This window comes from Lactuca saligna, chromosome 5, assembly GCF_052625555.1.
Source record: "Lactuca saligna cultivar CGN05327 chromosome 5, ASM5262555v1, whole genome shotgun sequence".
NCBI lineage: Eukaryota > Viridiplantae > Streptophyta > Magnoliopsida > Asterales > Asteraceae > Lactuca > Lactuca saligna.
This window is the reverse complement of record NC_136421.1, coordinates 102,652,544-102,671,149: the sequence shown is the minus strand read 5'-3', so window position 1 is coordinate 102,671,149 and position 18,606 is coordinate 102,652,544.

The window sequence follows — 18,606 nt, the reverse complement described above, 5'->3', positions numbered from 1 at the left end:
TGACACAACATAATAAATAACTCAAAAATCTCCCTCTTTGTGTCAAATAAGGAAGGAAATTCTTCATTGTTGTAGGCGCTTCTGAACCTTGAACAGTTTCGACATTAAACCAAGTAAAGTGTTGTGAACATGAATGTCCCATTATATCATATCTGTGAAGCACTTCTTATCCGCAACATCATTCGCTTTGTACTTGTCTGTAATCCCCAAAATGTAGTTGAAGCAAGATGTAGAAAACAGATGCTTGTCTGGTAAGGAGAACAAACACTTTTGAACATTCGTACCATCTCTAGCACTTTGTTGAAACGCCACACTTCAGTTGTCCTTTCGGATTTTTCTGATATCTAGTATTTAATTGTCTTTTCTTAGCCATACGTTTTGTTGGGTTTTGAGCATAACATCATTCCTATGGTGTACATATAACCCTAATTGCTTTGATCTAAGTTTTTCTAATATGAACATATAGCACTGAATACCAAAGCATAAACCCTAAAACTAGCATACCAAATCCGGAAATCACATATGATTAGGGTTTAGATCTTACCTCTCTTGTTATGTAATAATAAAAAGTTTAATCCTACTTAATCTTGACTTATGAATGCCTAGTGCCCCAAGTGTTGCACCTTTAATGGAGTCATAAACACTCTATGCAAAGGATGACGTAGGAGAGACAGGAAGATTTCAACCACTCTAGGGTTTCTTAAAGTCTTGGACGAAAATCCCTTGTAATGGAGTTTATTTTTACTTATGGCTGCTAGGATTTTAGGTGGAAACCCTAATGTGACTACTTAGGCCTTAAGCAGCCCTTTCTAGAATAGCCCTTGGACGAATTCGTTATGGGCTCCCCACATAATTCGTCCAACCTTATTCCAAGGTAATCCATCAACCCAATTACAACTATCAAATAATTACAATATGAGTCCCCTTTATTTAATTAGTCTCTTTTGATCACCAAATTAATTTATGATCAATACTAATTAAATAATATGATTTCCAAATAAAATATTAATCTTTTAATATATTAATAAAGCCATTTTGAGTACCAATTTATTATTCATATAATAAATTTTACTCTCTCTCCTCTTGTCATTCTATAAAGTTGCATGAGTGAAGGCAACCTAAAAGGACCATGCTCATAATCGGGTCAAGTACATACCTAAATAGTTATAGGCTTAGACACCTAATCCAAAAGTCTCCCACTTGGATAAGTCTAATAACTATTTTGCAAGTACGACTTCAGAACCTGATTATCAATCGTAGCTTTCAAAAGATGTTGTCAAACTCTGATCTTATCAGCAACGCGTCCTTTAGATAAGGGATCACATATTCCTCCATTCTAGATATCGTATAGACACGAGACATGGATTATAATCATTCTCTTTTTCTATGTGTTGTTTCCTAATTTCCGATTTAAGACGAATGGCAATAGAATTTAGTTGAACACATCAACTTAGTCTAGGCTTGGCCAAGCGCTTAGGGTGTCATCACTAAATCATCGAGGGGCCCACATATATCACTTTTATCCCACATTGGGTAAAAGGAATGGATAAACTTCAACTCAAATACTTTCTCTATTTAATCATCAAATCACACACAACAATATGTTTTATAACACCAAATTACTGGTGCATTTACATATTATCAATGTGCAACTGGCTTGTAAACTGCAACTATATGTCACTGTTTCAAGAACATAATATATTATCATCTCACAACCCATGATAAAATCCATGAAGTGATTCACGTGAGTGTGGGTTTAATCCAATACTCAAATCCCTATTTCAGGAGTACTCATGAATACTGTAGCAAACTTGTGCTATGTCTAAAACGCTTCAGACAATCTACAGTCGGATTCATGACAATCTTGCCTTAATACCTACTTCCAAAGTATGATCGACTGTGGATGGTTTGAATAATCTTATTATTCGGGAAGTCAAAACATGCGAAGTGAAACACAAGAATAATCGAATCCAATATGGCCTAAAAACTTTTGAGTATAAATAAAACACATTTTATTTAATCACCATATCGATTACACATTAATCATTGTATAATGTTTCGGATAATGAACTTAATACTTGAATTAGTTGTCCCATGCTCCAAGCATGCACACTATATTTACATATGGTCCTTACCTTGTGAAATAGATCAATTGAACACATTTCCAATGATGCTCATTTCATAATTCCCAATCCTTTTCACAAGTGTAAGAATACCAAATTCTTGCCACTATTAGAATATGTTGGATTATAACATTTTAAGCAATGATCCTTTTGCAATATCATAGCACCAAAGTCACCAAGACTTTACCAATGAAATTACAAAGTGCTCTATTGGAGATTGTTACAAGACAACTCCATAGATATGAAGTCTCGCATTCAAAGTACATTCCTTTGAATATCCTTCTTACATAAAAGTTTCTAGCTTACTCATATATTCTCAATATTCAACTCCCGTTATGGAAACATTTCCATATTTTTCATATGACAACTCATTCTAAATAGAATACTATCTATTCATAATAATGTTGATATGTTCCATCCATTACTATACTTCCAACTGCCCACAAGTGACCAATACTTGGCGAACCTTAGACCCTCCTTGACATTTGTTTAACTAATTTTAGTCATATCCGGTTCTGGTCCCTTTCCCTCTTAATGCCCTAGGCATTTGTAATAGACATAATGGTTGAATATTACAGCATATGCAATTGATCCTATACCCAAAGCGTATGGGATACGATACAGAATGTCTTACATAAAGACATGGTAATTTCCCAGTCTCTTGCTATAATATTTCCATATATAGAATGCCCTTATGCCGAACCTTTTCAACATAACATTCATATATATCCTTTAACTAAACTTGATTAAAATCTCTTGATCTAAGGTTTTTGAGTTGAAATGAAGTATAACTTTCTCTCCCTTAGTTATAGAAAAACAACTTTTCAACCTCTGCAACTTTGCAAATTGAAGCTTTTGTTTTCTATAATTAATATTGCTAGCTTGCAACATTCAACATAATAATCATGCTTCCACTAACATGATAATTATATCTCGACCAGCATAACACTTATTATGCTTCCACTAGCTTTGACATGTATTCAGAAATCAGGTGGACTTCTAGAGATCAATACTTATTGACTTGCTTAACCAAAGTTCATATTTCTGATACAAAATGTTTCGATAAGCTTTTATCTAAGCTCATACACCTTTAAGAAAGCTTATATGTGTGTCTAAACAATTTCAGAACTTATATCAATAAGTCCCAAATGTTCAGACTAATTTCCAAATCTCACAATTCGAACTATGAAGAGGGATGCCGTAATCATAATCGAATTTGAGAATGCAATTTACACAATTGCTATCTCCTTAAAATCTTCCTAATGAAAGAGTTTCCTCACAATCATTTTCATGAAGTAGAGAGAAACCTTATCACTTAGATTTTATGGTGTATGCGTTCCTATCCATGCGAATTTTTCATAATCATAAGAACAGGTTGTGACAAATCCAAAACCATATGGACCGAACTTGTTTAATCTTAATTTCTTGCCTTCTGGAAGCACAAAGGGCCTACCATATCTTCCAAGTTGTTTAGCAGACCACCCTTATAGATCAATGTACTTTCCATTTATCAAGGTTCTTTGCCTTATGCAATCAAATGAGATCTCATAGAACTCACACACATATTCAACTTAACTGGAATGGCACAGAAACAAGAATATGTCAACACGATAGGTTACAATCGTGAAGTCGTGTGCTAGTGTAAAATAATAGGTTAACTCTTGATAAGTTCTTGAAATCTTTTCCAAGATCTTTAAGACTCTCACTGACCTCTTGGCATATAAGATCCTCTTGTGAAGAATCATTTCTTGACAAAAAAATATTCAAGAGTTAGTGCAGATTCTTATCAAGACTAACACTTTACACAATTGGTCTGAGTTTGTCTTTGTCTTATTCAAGACATCACAATTTACCAATTTCAAATGTGCAAGAGTAAGAAACATTTCTACTCCACATTTGATGAGTGCTATAAACCTTATTAAGATGTGTCACTCAAGTCACAAACTTGGAGTTCAACTCTAAGATTCGATTTTGGAACGAATATGATTCACCTTTTGATTTAGCTATTTCAACAATTTCCGATTCCTCTTCTTAGCCATACTAATGCACTAAGGTTTCCGTAGAGGATCAATTGTAACACGGTTTCAAAATTACTAAGTTAATCATAAAACTGAAGTACTCTCCCTTCTTTTCAGATTGGAGAAACTTTTATTTTTCTGTTTAATTGATTCTTCCTATTCATTATGCTTCACATTGAAACGTTTTTCAATGTTTCAAAATTACACTTAATCTTGTAAGTATAACCATATTTACTAAAATTTTAGCAAATCATGACGAATACTCTAATTGTTCTTTATGGTGGACCTGGCCTTGTGCACAACAATGCGTACTGGATCCCCTAGTCCTTCACTTGACTCACATACTTATGTGAACAAGGAATTAGTCTAAATTTCCCAAATATGAACCTTCTCATTCATCACACAAAACAAGTTGTATGATTCCAAGTTTCTGTCCAATTGAAACTTGGGTGATGAGAATCATTCCTTATTTGATAAATTTTCGACACTTCCACAAACAACATAATAAAGAATCACATCCATTTCAATATTGCTAACAATAGAAACACACAAACATCAATTTTCTCAAAAGTCATTGTAAGGATGTATATATATATATATATATATATATATATATATATATATATATATATATATATATATATATATATATATATATATATATATATATATATAAATAAGACAAAAATCAAAATTTATTTTATTTATAAAAACACGGAAAAACATGTCCTTACAACGCAATTACAAATGAAAACTATATTACTAAATATTTCTAAGCAATCTATTCTAACTCTTAAACAACAGCTCAAAAATCCAATCATCGAACCATGCGATCGAAATCCACTTCTTCGCGATCAGACTCAACATACTTTTACTTTAAGCTTCCTTTCTTTTCTTCGATCCTACAAAACATCAAAATGTAATCGTATCACATCATGTATTAATAATATACAAATAGGAACTTAATAGAGTTAGATAGTGGATTTTACCTGAATTAGAGTTATACATCTTGACTCTCCCATCCTTGAGATCCCTCAGGTAAATATGACAGCTTTGCATCCAATGTCCCTTCTCTTGGCGGTAGAAACAAACAGACTCTTTTGGAATAGCACATGGGATAATTTCAGATTCAACCTTTCTCTTTACAATTCGGTCAAATGGTTTGACCTTGGTTGATCTATTTCCATTGGGGAAGAGAAGACTTTTATAGACTTCCAATGTTTCTATCATCAATATCAATGGAAGTTTTGTAGGTTGATCTACCAGATAAATTTGCTTGACCAGTGTGCCAAATCATTGCTGATTCAGCAACAATAAGCAAATTGGTAAGGTCAATGAGGGTCACGTTGTGGTCCATCATATAGTACTCTCTAATGAAATCACTATATGAGTAAGGAAGTGATTGTAGAAACAAGTCAATAGCCAGCTTCATTGAGACACTGACACTCAACATTCACAACTTGTCAATGTGTGACTTCATCTCCAAGACATATGTACACAGAGTTTCCATCTTTGTGTCTGCTTGCCATTTGGGCTTGAATGACCTTGAACATTTCAATTCTTCGAACACGTGGTTCAGGGAGAATTATTAGAGAAGGTGGAGGAAGTGAATCATGATTCCCATTTCAACAATCCAATCGTGGAACATCATCTTCATGTGGAAAACTTTTTCCAAAGGATTCATGAAGACCATAGTTGTTATAATTTGACATCTACAAAACGGGAGAAATTTAATTTAGTTGATTCAATCCTTAATATAACACCTAAATGAAATATTAAGGCTAGGATCCAACACAATATTCTACAATTCAGAAAAGAGATGTCGTAATATAATTGTAGAATATTTGAAGGTAGGTAAATGAAGATTTACCAATTTCCACCATGAAAAACGAAAAGGAAAATTAGTTTTTAAATGAATTGAAACTCCTAGATCTTTTGAGATTCATTGAACTTTTAGATGGCATGTGTAATCTCGATTATACCCTTCAAGTATGTGGCTAGGATACCGAGGATCACAAAAAAGGTGTGGATAACCATGCAAATTAGCTTGGTACTCTCGAAGATGTTTATCATATAATCAATGTGCCGATTAACCACACACACTCCATTGATATATGATAATCTACGAGCTACCTATTTCCATCCTTCATTGGTCCCATATTAGTGTGCCGGTTAACCACACACGCTCCACTAAGGACCAACAAGGTGCAATGTGCGATTTTATGGATTAGCACCAAATCCACATTTTTCCTAAAGTAACTAAGATTTGGGAATTTATAAAAGTTTAGTTACTTCATATTTCATTATACTTATAATGGAAGGTTGTGTCCTATCCTACCCGTTTGGCTAATGACCCTCCACTGGTCAAGAGTGCAGTGGGTAAGAGTGGATACCCAATAACGGTCATTTTATAGGTCGCTTCCTTAAACACCCCTTATAGACCAGCTTCGTGAATGAGACATACTAATGGTAAGGCTGACATTTACTTATATATATATATATATATATATATATATATGTATATATATATATATAAAACTTTTAATTCTATATAGTATAAGGGTGTATTTTATATTATTAAAATACTAGGTGGTTTAATCTATTAATAAATTAGACTTTTAATTTGATTAATCATAAACAATATTATTATGGATTTATTAATTCTCTCTTTAAATTAAACTCTTAATTAACTTAATAAAATCTGTAAGGGGGTAATTTGAACTTTTCAAAGCACTAGGGTTTTAGAATTTAATATTTCTAAGTTAATAGCTTTTAATTAAATTTTAAATTCCAAAACTTAAGAACAAATTTTGAAACCTTTCAAAGTATTAGGGTTTAACTATTTAAATTTTAAAAACTAAAACTTTTAAGTTCAAATTTAAACTATAAAACCTATAGGGTGTGATTTGAAACTTTTCAAACTTACTAGGTTAAATATTTGAATCATAATAATCCTGTATTATCCATATTTTACCAAATCCACCAATTTTGATAAGGATATCCATACCAAACTGAAAAAAATTGAATTTTGGCAAGAAAAACGCGTTTTGGTAGTTGTCTTCATCAAAATCTGGCTAGAAAATCGAAAATCCCAGCACCAGGTCCTTGGACTCGTTGAGTCCACAATGGAACTCTTCAAGTTCATGCAACTCATCGAGTCCATACATGGACTCGACGAGCCAACCATTCAGACAACAAAAAATTTTGATTTTCTAATATTTGGCAGCTCACTTTACATCTAATCAACTAGAAAAATGACATAGGCTCTAATACCACTATTGGATTTTGAGCATAACATCATTCCTGTGGTGTACATGCAACCCTAGTTGCTTTGATCTAGGTTTTTCTAATTTGAACATACAACATTGAATACCAAAGCATAAACCCTAAATCTAGCATACCAAATCCGAAAATCACATTTGATTAGGGTTTAGATCTTACCTCTCTTGTTATGTAATAATAACAAGTTTAATCCTACTTAATCTTGACTTATAAAATCCTATTGTCCCAAGTGTCACACCTCTAGTGGAGTCACAAACAGTCTATGCAAATGATGATGTAGGAGAAAGGAGGATTCCGACCACTGAAGGATTTCTTAGAGCCTTGGATGAAAATCCCTTGTAATGGGGTCTATTTATACTTGTGGCTGCTAGGGTATTAGGTGGAAACCCTAATGTGACTGCTTAGGCCTTAAGCAGCCCATGGACCCTTTCTAGAATAGCCCTTGGATGAAATCCTTATGGGCTTCCCATAGAATTCGTCCAACCTTATTCAAAGGTAATCCATCATCCCAATTGCAACTATCAAATAATTACAATACCAGTCCCGTTTATTTAATCAATCTCTTTTGATCACCATATCATCCACCTGAAACTCTATCTCGGATCGGCGTCTATCGACGTAACTCTTCTACCGAATTTGAGCGGTCTGCAGTCGCTGCCTAATCTACCGAATCTTCTCGATAGTCTGCAAGACTACCTCCGTCCGCCCCATCACTCAGTGTCCAACCTCACCCTAACAAACCGGGGTGCAACATCTATGCCCATACAGTAACTTAAACGGTGGGGCTCCAATACTGGAATGGTAGCTGTTGTTGTAAGCAAACTCTGTAAGAGGTAGGTGGGAATCCCAACCCCACCGAAATCAATGACACACTCCCTCAACATATCCTTGAGGGTCTGAATGGTCCGCTCACTCTGACCGTCTGTCTACGGATGAAACATTGTGCTAAAGTGCAAGCGTGTGCCCAGTTCCTCTTGGAACTTCTGCCAGAAACGGGAGGTAAATCTGACATCTCGGTCTGAGACAATGGAGACTGGAATCCCGTGGTGAGCAACGATCTCGCAGACATATATGTCGGCCAACCTCTCTGCCAAATAACTCTCCTGTATCGCCAAGAAATGAGCACTCTTGGTCAATCGATCCACGATGACCCATATAGCGTCGAACCCTTTCGCCGTCCTTGGCAACTTTGTGATGAAGTCCATCGTGATGTATTCCCACTTCCACATGGGGATCTCCAGAGGTTGCAGCTTACCATGTGACCTATTACGCTCGGCCTTGACCCATCCTACAGGTCAAGAACCTCTCGACATACCAAGCGATTTCTCGCTTCATACATGGCCACCAGTAACTCAAAATCAAGTCTTGGTGCATCTTGGTGGCCCCCAAGTGTATGGAAAAATAACACTTATGAGCTTCCTCCATCACTGTTTGCCTGACTCCAACAGTCATCGGAACCCAAACTCGACCATATCAGGTCAATAATGTGACATCCCCATTTTCACGGCCAGAAAAGACCGATTTTGTTTATGCTTTGTTTAAAAATCAGAGTAATATTTTAAATAAAAGTGTTGCAGAATTTGTCCCAAAACAATATATGATAAAGATTTATCAAAAGCATTTCCGTAGAAATGTATTTCATTAAAAAGACTCGGGATGTCATGTTCGATACAGATCATAAGCATAAACAATACAATATAGGCCTTACTACATTATTCCGTATTTACAGGCCTAAAATCCATTAATCTCTCATCCCAAGACATCACATTTATGCTCATGCGCCACTACCTGTAATACAAGAAACTGAATGGGTTAGGCTTGGGAGCCTGGTGAGCACATAGGGTTTTCAACCCACAATAAATAAGTTTATTAACTTTATCAAACCAAACAATCCCGATTACCCGTTCCCGTTATCCTCACTTTACGTCCCTAAAACATCTAACACAAGGGACCTAGTCTAAGGACTATCATCGGGATGGACACTACTGCTAAGGGGATTCCTCAGCAATAAATGTCCTTAAGGCAACCATGTGGGGGATGGCGTACATCTGGTGAGCACACAATTCAAATAAACACATACAGGTTGCGAGCCTGCTAGCGTTCCACTGGACTGTCTAGAATAGTTCGTGGTCGTCATCTATACTCCGCTAGATTTCTGGATCATCAATAACATCTATAACAAGGCCTCTCATTATTTCATTTTATCACACAACAACTAATACATCTACCCATGTTTTACCCAAACATTTTCGTAGATATAAAATACATATACAGTTTAAATCATTGAAAACATGTATAAAAATGTTCATCCAGCATAGATAGCAAGTATTCAGGTAATATGCACACATAGCACGTAATTTATATAAAATACTTCATATCTATGTATAAGATGAGAGTAACTATGCACTCACTTGATTAGGTGGTGACTCAGTACTTGAACAACACTTCGTTATCTCAAAAAAAAAAAATCCTTGACCAAAACCTAGTATTAATACCACTAGAGTTTAGTTTTAACATTAATCGCGACTAATTAATAGGCTAGCTATTATTACTATTATATAAGCGTTAAATAACACTTAATATAACTCATAATAATAGCCCAAATAATTATTTTAAGGTCCTAATAATATTACTATAATTAAATAAAAAACTATATTAAATATAGTATAGACGTAACTCACTTACAGCAGGTTTTTATTAAAAACCGGGCTTCGCTGGAGCAGCGTTTCCGAGCCGAAAGCTGTTCTTCTCGGAGCCGTTGGGCGCTCCGGGGCTTTCTTCTCGTGATAGGGAGGTTCCCTATACTTGGGAGGGGTTTAGGGAGGTTAGAGAGAAGTTAGAGAGAGAAAGAAACGTTTGAAGGTGTGAGAAAATTATGAAGAGTTCATCTCTTATTTATAGGAATTGTATAGTAAAGTAGTATGCAAGCTTCGTTCGTAACTTTTGCATACAAGCTCCGTTTTTGTCTGTATTTTTACCGTTGAGTTCCTATTAATGTGATCTTCAACTTTCATTTAGACCTCGTTGGCTAATTCTCATTCTATCTCGGATTTACAAAACTGTATCGAATTCGCCGCGCTCGAAAAGTAGAGACTAAGCTTCATCCATAACTTTCGCATACGAGCTCCGTTTTTGTCTACCTTTTTACCGTTGAGTTTCTATTAATGAGATCTTCAAGTCTCATTTAGTCCTAGTTGGCTAATTCTCATTCTATCTCGGATTTACAAAACTGTATCGAATTCGCCGCGCTCGAAAAGTAGAGACTAAGCTTCGTCCATAACTTTCGCATACGAGCTCCGTTTTCGACTGTCTTTTTATCGTTTAACTCCTATTAACGATATCTTCACTTATCATTTAGATTATTTTGGCTAAAAATCGACCGATCTAAAATTCAGATTTCGGGTTGTGCATTTCTATGCTAAATCTTAGAAAAATCATAACTTCCTCATACGAAGTCAGATTTGGATGTTCTTTTTATGAACACTATTGGTTTAACATATACTATGACTTTCGTTTATATTGCTAAGGATAAATCTCGCTCTATCATAAATTCACTATTTACGCCTCCCGGTATCGTGTCGGTTTCGTCACGAAACTTCGACGGGTCATAACTTCTTCGTTATAACTCGGATTTCGACGCTCTTTATATGTACGGAAACCTTGTAACATATACTAAAACTTGGTTGAGATTATTTATTCTTAACAATCTTTTGTCGAAAAGTTGTTTTCGACCCCTATTGCTTCTAAATTGACTAGCCCGGATCTACGGGCGTTACAATTATCTCCCCCTTAGGATGATTACGTCCCAGAATCATCAACGAAAAAAGATTGTATAATGACTCCATACGTTATCTCTTCATCCTAGGTAATAACTATAACTTCTATGATGCTTCGAACGAGTATCTAACTCTTGGACTCCTTGACTGCAGGCAGTGCTCGGTCTTGCACCTGCTCGTTAGACTTTCAATCATGACCTTCATGTCACAACATCATTCTTTATCAGAGACTCCTTCTTCTTCTTCTTAACAAACTTAGTATAATTTAATTTGATTACTACAATTGACCGATGTGTCATATTCTAATGACCTATCATTGTATGTAGCACTGCTTAGACTTAGGTCTCGTAGAGTCAAGTTCCGGAATGAAATATGCCTTCCTTCATCGTCTAATGTGATATAATCACATTTTAACATGTATAATTTCTAGCTACCAACTTCTTTAACAACGAGCGTGATACTTCTATTGATCGCTTTGATTTCAATCGTTTGGTTTAAGTCGGACGCTACATCAAACTTGGTTCTCTGAACCACGTAACCTACTCATCGTAGTCGGACTCAATGTGATATGACCACTAGGGTCGGGATAACAACAATCTTCTTAGTCATTACCAAAACAATGGTAATGACATACTTGAATAAAACAAAATCAATTACTAGTTTCTTGGTAACCTTGTGACTTTCCCTGATCCAAGTGTGAGTCCTGTGCTTCCGGTAGTATAGGCCTCTACAACCTTTCACACCTACTCATACTCGTCCCAAGTATTGTTCCGTAGTTTTCCAAGTCACCATATAAGAAAATCACATAGAAACTTAACACATAAAATATCAAAATGAAGATTTTATATTATTCCTTGAAACGATTACATGGGTGTTCAAGTTCACCCTAGATTATGCCTCTAATAGGCTACACCATATGACACTATCTACATGGCTTCTTCATAACTTGGTCTCCATGTATCCATCCTCACTCCTGATTCCTTGCATCGTCAGCTGCTTCGTCTAGGATCATATGGAATGCTCTTGCCTTTGATTTTGGCGGAATGTTTGGTCTTGCCGCCTCTTTCTTTTTCGGGCAATCCTTAGCAACATGCCCTTCTTCACGGCATTCATAACACACCCTTTTGCTGGCGGTGCACTCGTTGGCGTAATGTCCGGTCTTCACACACTTGTAGCAAGTCACTTTTTCGCTACATTTCCCAAAGTGATTCTTCTTGCACTTCTCACACCATTTCACTTTGTTTCCTCCTCCGCTAAACTCCTTTGAACCAGACTTGATCTTCTTATTGGGTCTCGTAGACCCCTCAAACTTCCTTTTTTTCGCCAACCTCAATCTTGTTGGCAGCTCTTCGCTTAATCATATTTTCCACATACTTGGCAGCCCAGATAGCTGCCTCCAGAGTAGGTGCCTGATGCACCGGCACCGCGTACTCCCATGGAAGTCCCTTTGCGTACTTGTCGATTTTTGTCAGCTCATCTGGAACAAGGCGCAAGGTGAACTCCATCTTCTCTATGAAGTTGTTGGTGTATTCATTAATTGGCATGCTTCCTTTCTTCAAGGTCAGGAACTGGTTCTCTAGCTCGAGTAAGTTTTGAGCTGAGTAGTACTTTCATTTAAATTGCACCAGAAACTCTACCCATGCTAGTTGCAGGGGCTCATTAGGGCTCAAAGTCTTCCCTAGGGTATTCCACCAGCGAACAACGCCTCCTTTGAATTGATGTACTGCAAACGTGGTTTGTAGCTTGCCTTTGCAACCACATGTCATGAAGGACAATTCCATCTCTAAGATCCAATCCATGACCCCGATCGGATCTTCCTTCCCAGTGAAAGTTGATGGCTTGCAAGTTAGAAAATCTTTGTACTTGCATCCATTCCTCCTGACTCCTTCATCATGATTGTTCTTCCTAATCACCGGGGGATCAACTTGACCAACGGTCCTGCTGTCATTCCCTTCCTCAGACTGCCTGTCATTCAGCTCGGGCTGTTCAATAGGCATCGTAATTTCCTATTGAGCTTGTTGAAGTAAACACCTTGTTTCCTCCATTTGATGATCCAACATCATCTAGATCAATGCTTGCACTCCGGCCATCGTGATTGGCTCGGGTGCAACTTCTACTATGACTGGTATTTGCTGTATCACTGGGGGCTGATCTCGGTTCCCATTTGCATTCACGTTTCCGCTACGGGTCCTTGCCATCTTGATCTATACACCGAATAAGGTGAATCTAGATCTTTATTTAGGAATGACGTTTAAATCATCCTTATCACTCCGAAACGTTTATATGCTAGTTCTAATATCGTAGTTAAACGCTTAGAATCTGTGGCAACCCGAAATTTCCATTCTGTACAAACTATATCACTTCAAATGAAGTTATAGCAGTCACAGTTGATTTTCAAAGTTTTCGCGTACGTTTGAGTAATTCAGGGTTTACACTTCAGGAAATATCAGGAGAGTGGGTGCACTAGGGTTTTGTGCAACACTGTTTTTCCAACACTCTATTATATTAGAGATCATTTCAGGAATAAAAATATTTTATGCCAAAAATATCTCAGGACTATAAATAGAATTCTGAACCAAATTCATTCATTATTCACATTTCCAACTAGAGAAAAGCCATTTTCTCTCTCACGGATCTTCGGGTTTTTATACCAAAATGTGAGTAACTCTTTATAGTAATGTTAGAAAGCTTTATATGGGTACATAACATGATCACTAGATTTAGGAGTTTACTCCCCAAGGTGTTCTTAGGCGGTAAACTCCCGAAACCGAGCCTAGATTGACCCTTGTGTTATGCAACTGCCTTAGACTCATATGTATGTGTGTTAGGGACAAGAAAACAACCAAGAATCACCCAAGTTTGGGAGTTCACGGCCCAAGAGTTTCTTAGGCCGTAAACACCCTTTTCAAACTCAAAATGGTGTTTCAAGGCACATAAAGCTTTAAGACTATTATCAAGACTTGTCCCCATTTAATATAAGGCCTTAAGCACATCAAAATCACTTATCAAAGTGAGTTTACGGCCAAGGCTTTGCTCTTGGGCCGTAAACATGATAGCATGGCACCAAAGTGTGCCTAATGTCTTCATATGCTTGGAATAAAAGCCTAGAACTTATACCACCTATGCTTGAGGCTTGAAAACAAAAAGAACACCATTCCAATGGAGTTTAGGGTCGTAAACTCCAAAGGAAATGGCCTTAGGGCCGTAAACTCCTAATTGGAGTATTTCTAGACCTTAAACTCTTCCAAGGAATTAACCACCAAGTTGGAATAATTCTAGGAATCATTTGGGACTTCAAAACACACAATACCCCCATGGTTGGGAGTTTACGGCCGTAAACTGAAGAGTTTACAACCGTAAACTCCATGTGTGATGGTATATGGGGAGTAAACTCACATATAGGGTCCTTTGGAACCCTAAACACAAGTGCCTTGTCCCACAATAGCTTAGATGCAATCCTTAGGGTTTAAAACACTTATATAAAGTGTTTAACCGTGTCTAGGATATCTTAACATTATCAATTAGTGATTTAAGTCTAATTGAATGCATATATGTGTGATTATATGCTCATTAGGATCGTAGTGTGTGTACAAGTCCTCGCTTGACACCTAGCAATCCTATACCGTTCAGTTCATCCCAATCACCAACTACAGGTGAGTTCATACCCCTAATCAATGTTTTAAATGATTTTAAATGCTTTAAAGGGGGGGGGGGGAATACTAGTAGAAACAAACATGTTATTAAATCATTGTTATGTATTTTATAACTGTGTTTGTTATTTAACAGATTTCACATACTACAAAATGTGATGCATGAAATGGTTTTAAATCTTAAAAACACATTATTATCAAATGTTTTACCTTTGAAATATATATTAAAAATGACATCAAGTCATTGTTAATTATTGTTCAAAACCCATAAGATGTCTTACAAAACCATTTTACATTCTTGAACTAAACTATGCATATACACTTATATTCTTATATATGTATTGATGTTATAGCTTACATCTTTCATTTTCTTCCCACACCCTTGAGTAGTAAGAGTTTATAAACCTACATGATCAACCAATTATAGTTCAGTAAATTATCATAGGTATAATTTGAAGATATCAAACATTACTCCTATTACAAGGAATCACACAAGAGTCAGTTCATTCATGAGTCTATACTAGTACATTACCTGATACATGAGTACATATACATATACTTACCTGTTACATGAACAAACTTACATGAATATCATACAGGAACACTGTTACATAGGTGCATTATCCTGTATTCACTTACCTGGATACTTGTACTTAGAACTACGAGGATAATTTATTAGTACTTTCTGTGTAAATTATCTTTCCTATCCCGGTTCAATGGGATATCTAGGTGGGACTTACCATTCCGAACCCCACTGATTAGCACCAGTGGTCAATGAGCATCTACAGAGGTCTAAGGTTACTACTTATACTAGGAAGATCGATAACCGGGGCTAACCCCTCCACCCACCTGCTGCTGCTACAGAGGACAAGTGGACAATCTTCGATTGTTCATAAGGTTATACTTTTCGCTTATTGCGATGTTGTGTTACTCCTAGTACCCAACGATGATACTTACATTATTACTTTTCTGGACAATCTTCGGATGTTCATTAGGTTGCATTATTCGCTTAACGCGACGTTGTGTTGGTCCTAGTACCCAGTGACAACACTTACACTAGTACATTTTCCTGTTTACTTTATTTTGTGATACTCTCACATAAATGATGAGTTTGACTAAGTACTTTAGTACTAAACAATTAAAGGAAAAACTATCATTTTACTAACAAAACATTCGGGTCTTGGTAGAAGACTACATCTCACACTGATAGAAAATAAGGGATTTTCTAGGGTTTTTCATACTTACATCAACATTTAAATTTAAAGGTTTGCATGACCTTTAAAACAATTTTTCAGTAAGCAAGACAATGACACTTAAATACTTATGAATTCACTAGCTTTAAAGCTGATACTCTCATTCAAAATAACTTGTATTCTCAGGTCATCAGTAGACAGGTACGGAGGCCAGGTTTTGAGAAGTCGGAGCAGACAAGTCTTGTCTTTTATTTTGATTGTATATTTTTTGGTGTGTTATTACAATGAAGAAAACACATGTATTAAAACTTTACTTATAATGCAATGGATGATGTTGTTGCTTGTTTATTATATTACACTGTTGTGATACTGTACATGATGTCCTCCACCCCTGAACGTTTCCGCCATTCGTGGTTTTGGGGTGTGACAGATTGGTATCAGAGCATTGTTTATAGTGAATATAGTATATCAACCCATAAAAGATATACTAACTATAAATACACAGGGATTAAAACACTCCGTCTAAGAGTTATACTTATAAATAATAAAATATTTAAGTAAGTATGCGTGCCTGCATTCATACTAAAATCAGTGTCATGATGACAAGAACAAAAGTATTACGATTGTTGAATATCACAAGTAAGCTTGGGGATATATGCTCAGTCTTGGGAATGGCATAGCTTGATCAAGTATGCTGGTCCGAGGAGTGATTATCATATGCCCAAGAATGGTTGTGATGTGGCAACAAGTCTAAAAACTTACCAACACAACGACAAAGAAATACCATATGGGTATTTGATCTTACTGAAATTATCTTACTTAGTTCGTCTATTTTAGCTATTTCTTATATCCCTTTTCTCGCGTAGATTAAAATGGCTGGATTTCTCCATGGCGATCCGTACTTCCCAAACCAAGGCAATGCTGGTTGGCTAGAGGCAGAACAAGAAGATGATCACCCAATCCCTTTGGATGATCACCATGCCGAGGGTTTTTATGATAGTTTTGACTCGGAGCCAGATGTCAACAACCTACCCCCAAATGCTCAAAACCCAAACCTGAACCCCCGTCCTGTGTTTCAAGGACCCACACCCTTGTGGGCCATTAGCTTGACTGAATGGAGTCAGGAACAAGGTCAGCCCATTCCTTACAATGGAGACCGAAGTTTCTACAACCTCACTGAAGGAGGTTCTGCTGATAGAGTCCTACCAATCATGGTGCGTAGGATTTCTTGGAACATGATCATGGCTCAGGCGACTATCAATCAAGTTTTGGAAGTTGACGCCAACTCTGGTGTTAACATTGTCCACATTCGCCAACTAGAGTTTGCTCATGAAAGGACTCTGGTCCGCAATGCAAATCTGTAGAGGGAACTTGCTGAAACCTGAGCTAAAGTTAGAGAACTTTGAGCTCAGCAAGCAAGGTCGGACAAGTGTATAAGGGACATTAAACGTCTATAGTCAGGATCGAGGACTCATGCAAGCAGCTCTCGTCGCCGATAGAAGCTCATCGACTCATCTTTTGGATATAACCTAGTTTATGTAAAACTTTGGTCTAATTTCCTATCTGTATAAATCTTAGACCTATTAGGTCTTGATCTAGTCTTGATTCTGTTAAAATTTTCCATCTTGGTTGATGTAGGGCCTACTTCTAGGCCATTTTTCCCGAACTTGATACATCTGTAATTCCAGTATTATTGACAGATATCTAATCTTATGGAAATTATTATCCAACTGCTGTCATTTTCAGTTAGTCATTCTATTCATTCTGTTGTTGGACTATGGGGAGTTAGTCCATGAGACACATTCATAAATCATGTATTCTTATCCATGTCGTCATCTTTTAAACGTATAGTTAAAAATGTCGCCACGCAGAAGTACAAGGCGTAACCCAAACAACGAAACACCGATACCACCACCTCCACCACCGCCTGTACCTGTTCAACTACCTAATCCTTTCGAGGCCAACATGTTCCAAGCAGCTTTCACAGCAGCAGTTGCAGCCGCTGTGTCAGCAATCAACGCCCGTGTCCCTAGTGGATCGGGAGCAGGTGCACCTCCCTCGAACCACAACGAAAGCCATGGACACCCTCAGGAATGCACTTACAAGGATTTCACGAATGCCAAACCCCGCAACTTCAATGGAACTGGGGGTGTTATGGTGTTAAGGCAGTGGATCGAGAAGATGGAATCTATCTTCGAGATCTGCGGATGCCAAGAAGGCAACAAGGTCAAGTTCGCAGCTTGTACCTTCTCTGATAGAGCATTAACATGGTGGAACGGCCATGTTAAGTATCTGACTCTGGTGGTGGCGTATTCCATCAGCTGGGAAAATTTGAAGGACATGCTGATGAAAGAGTACTGCCCTCGTGGTGAAGTACAGAAACTCGAGCAGGAGTTCTGGGGTCTTAAAATGGTTGGATCCGACATCACGACCTACACAAATAGGTTCTGTGATCTGGCGAACTTATGCCCTGATATGGTTTCTCTCGAGAGCAAGAAGATAGAAAGGTATATATGGGGACTATCGCCCCAGATCCAGTCAAGTGTGCTAGCCTCCAGGCCTAC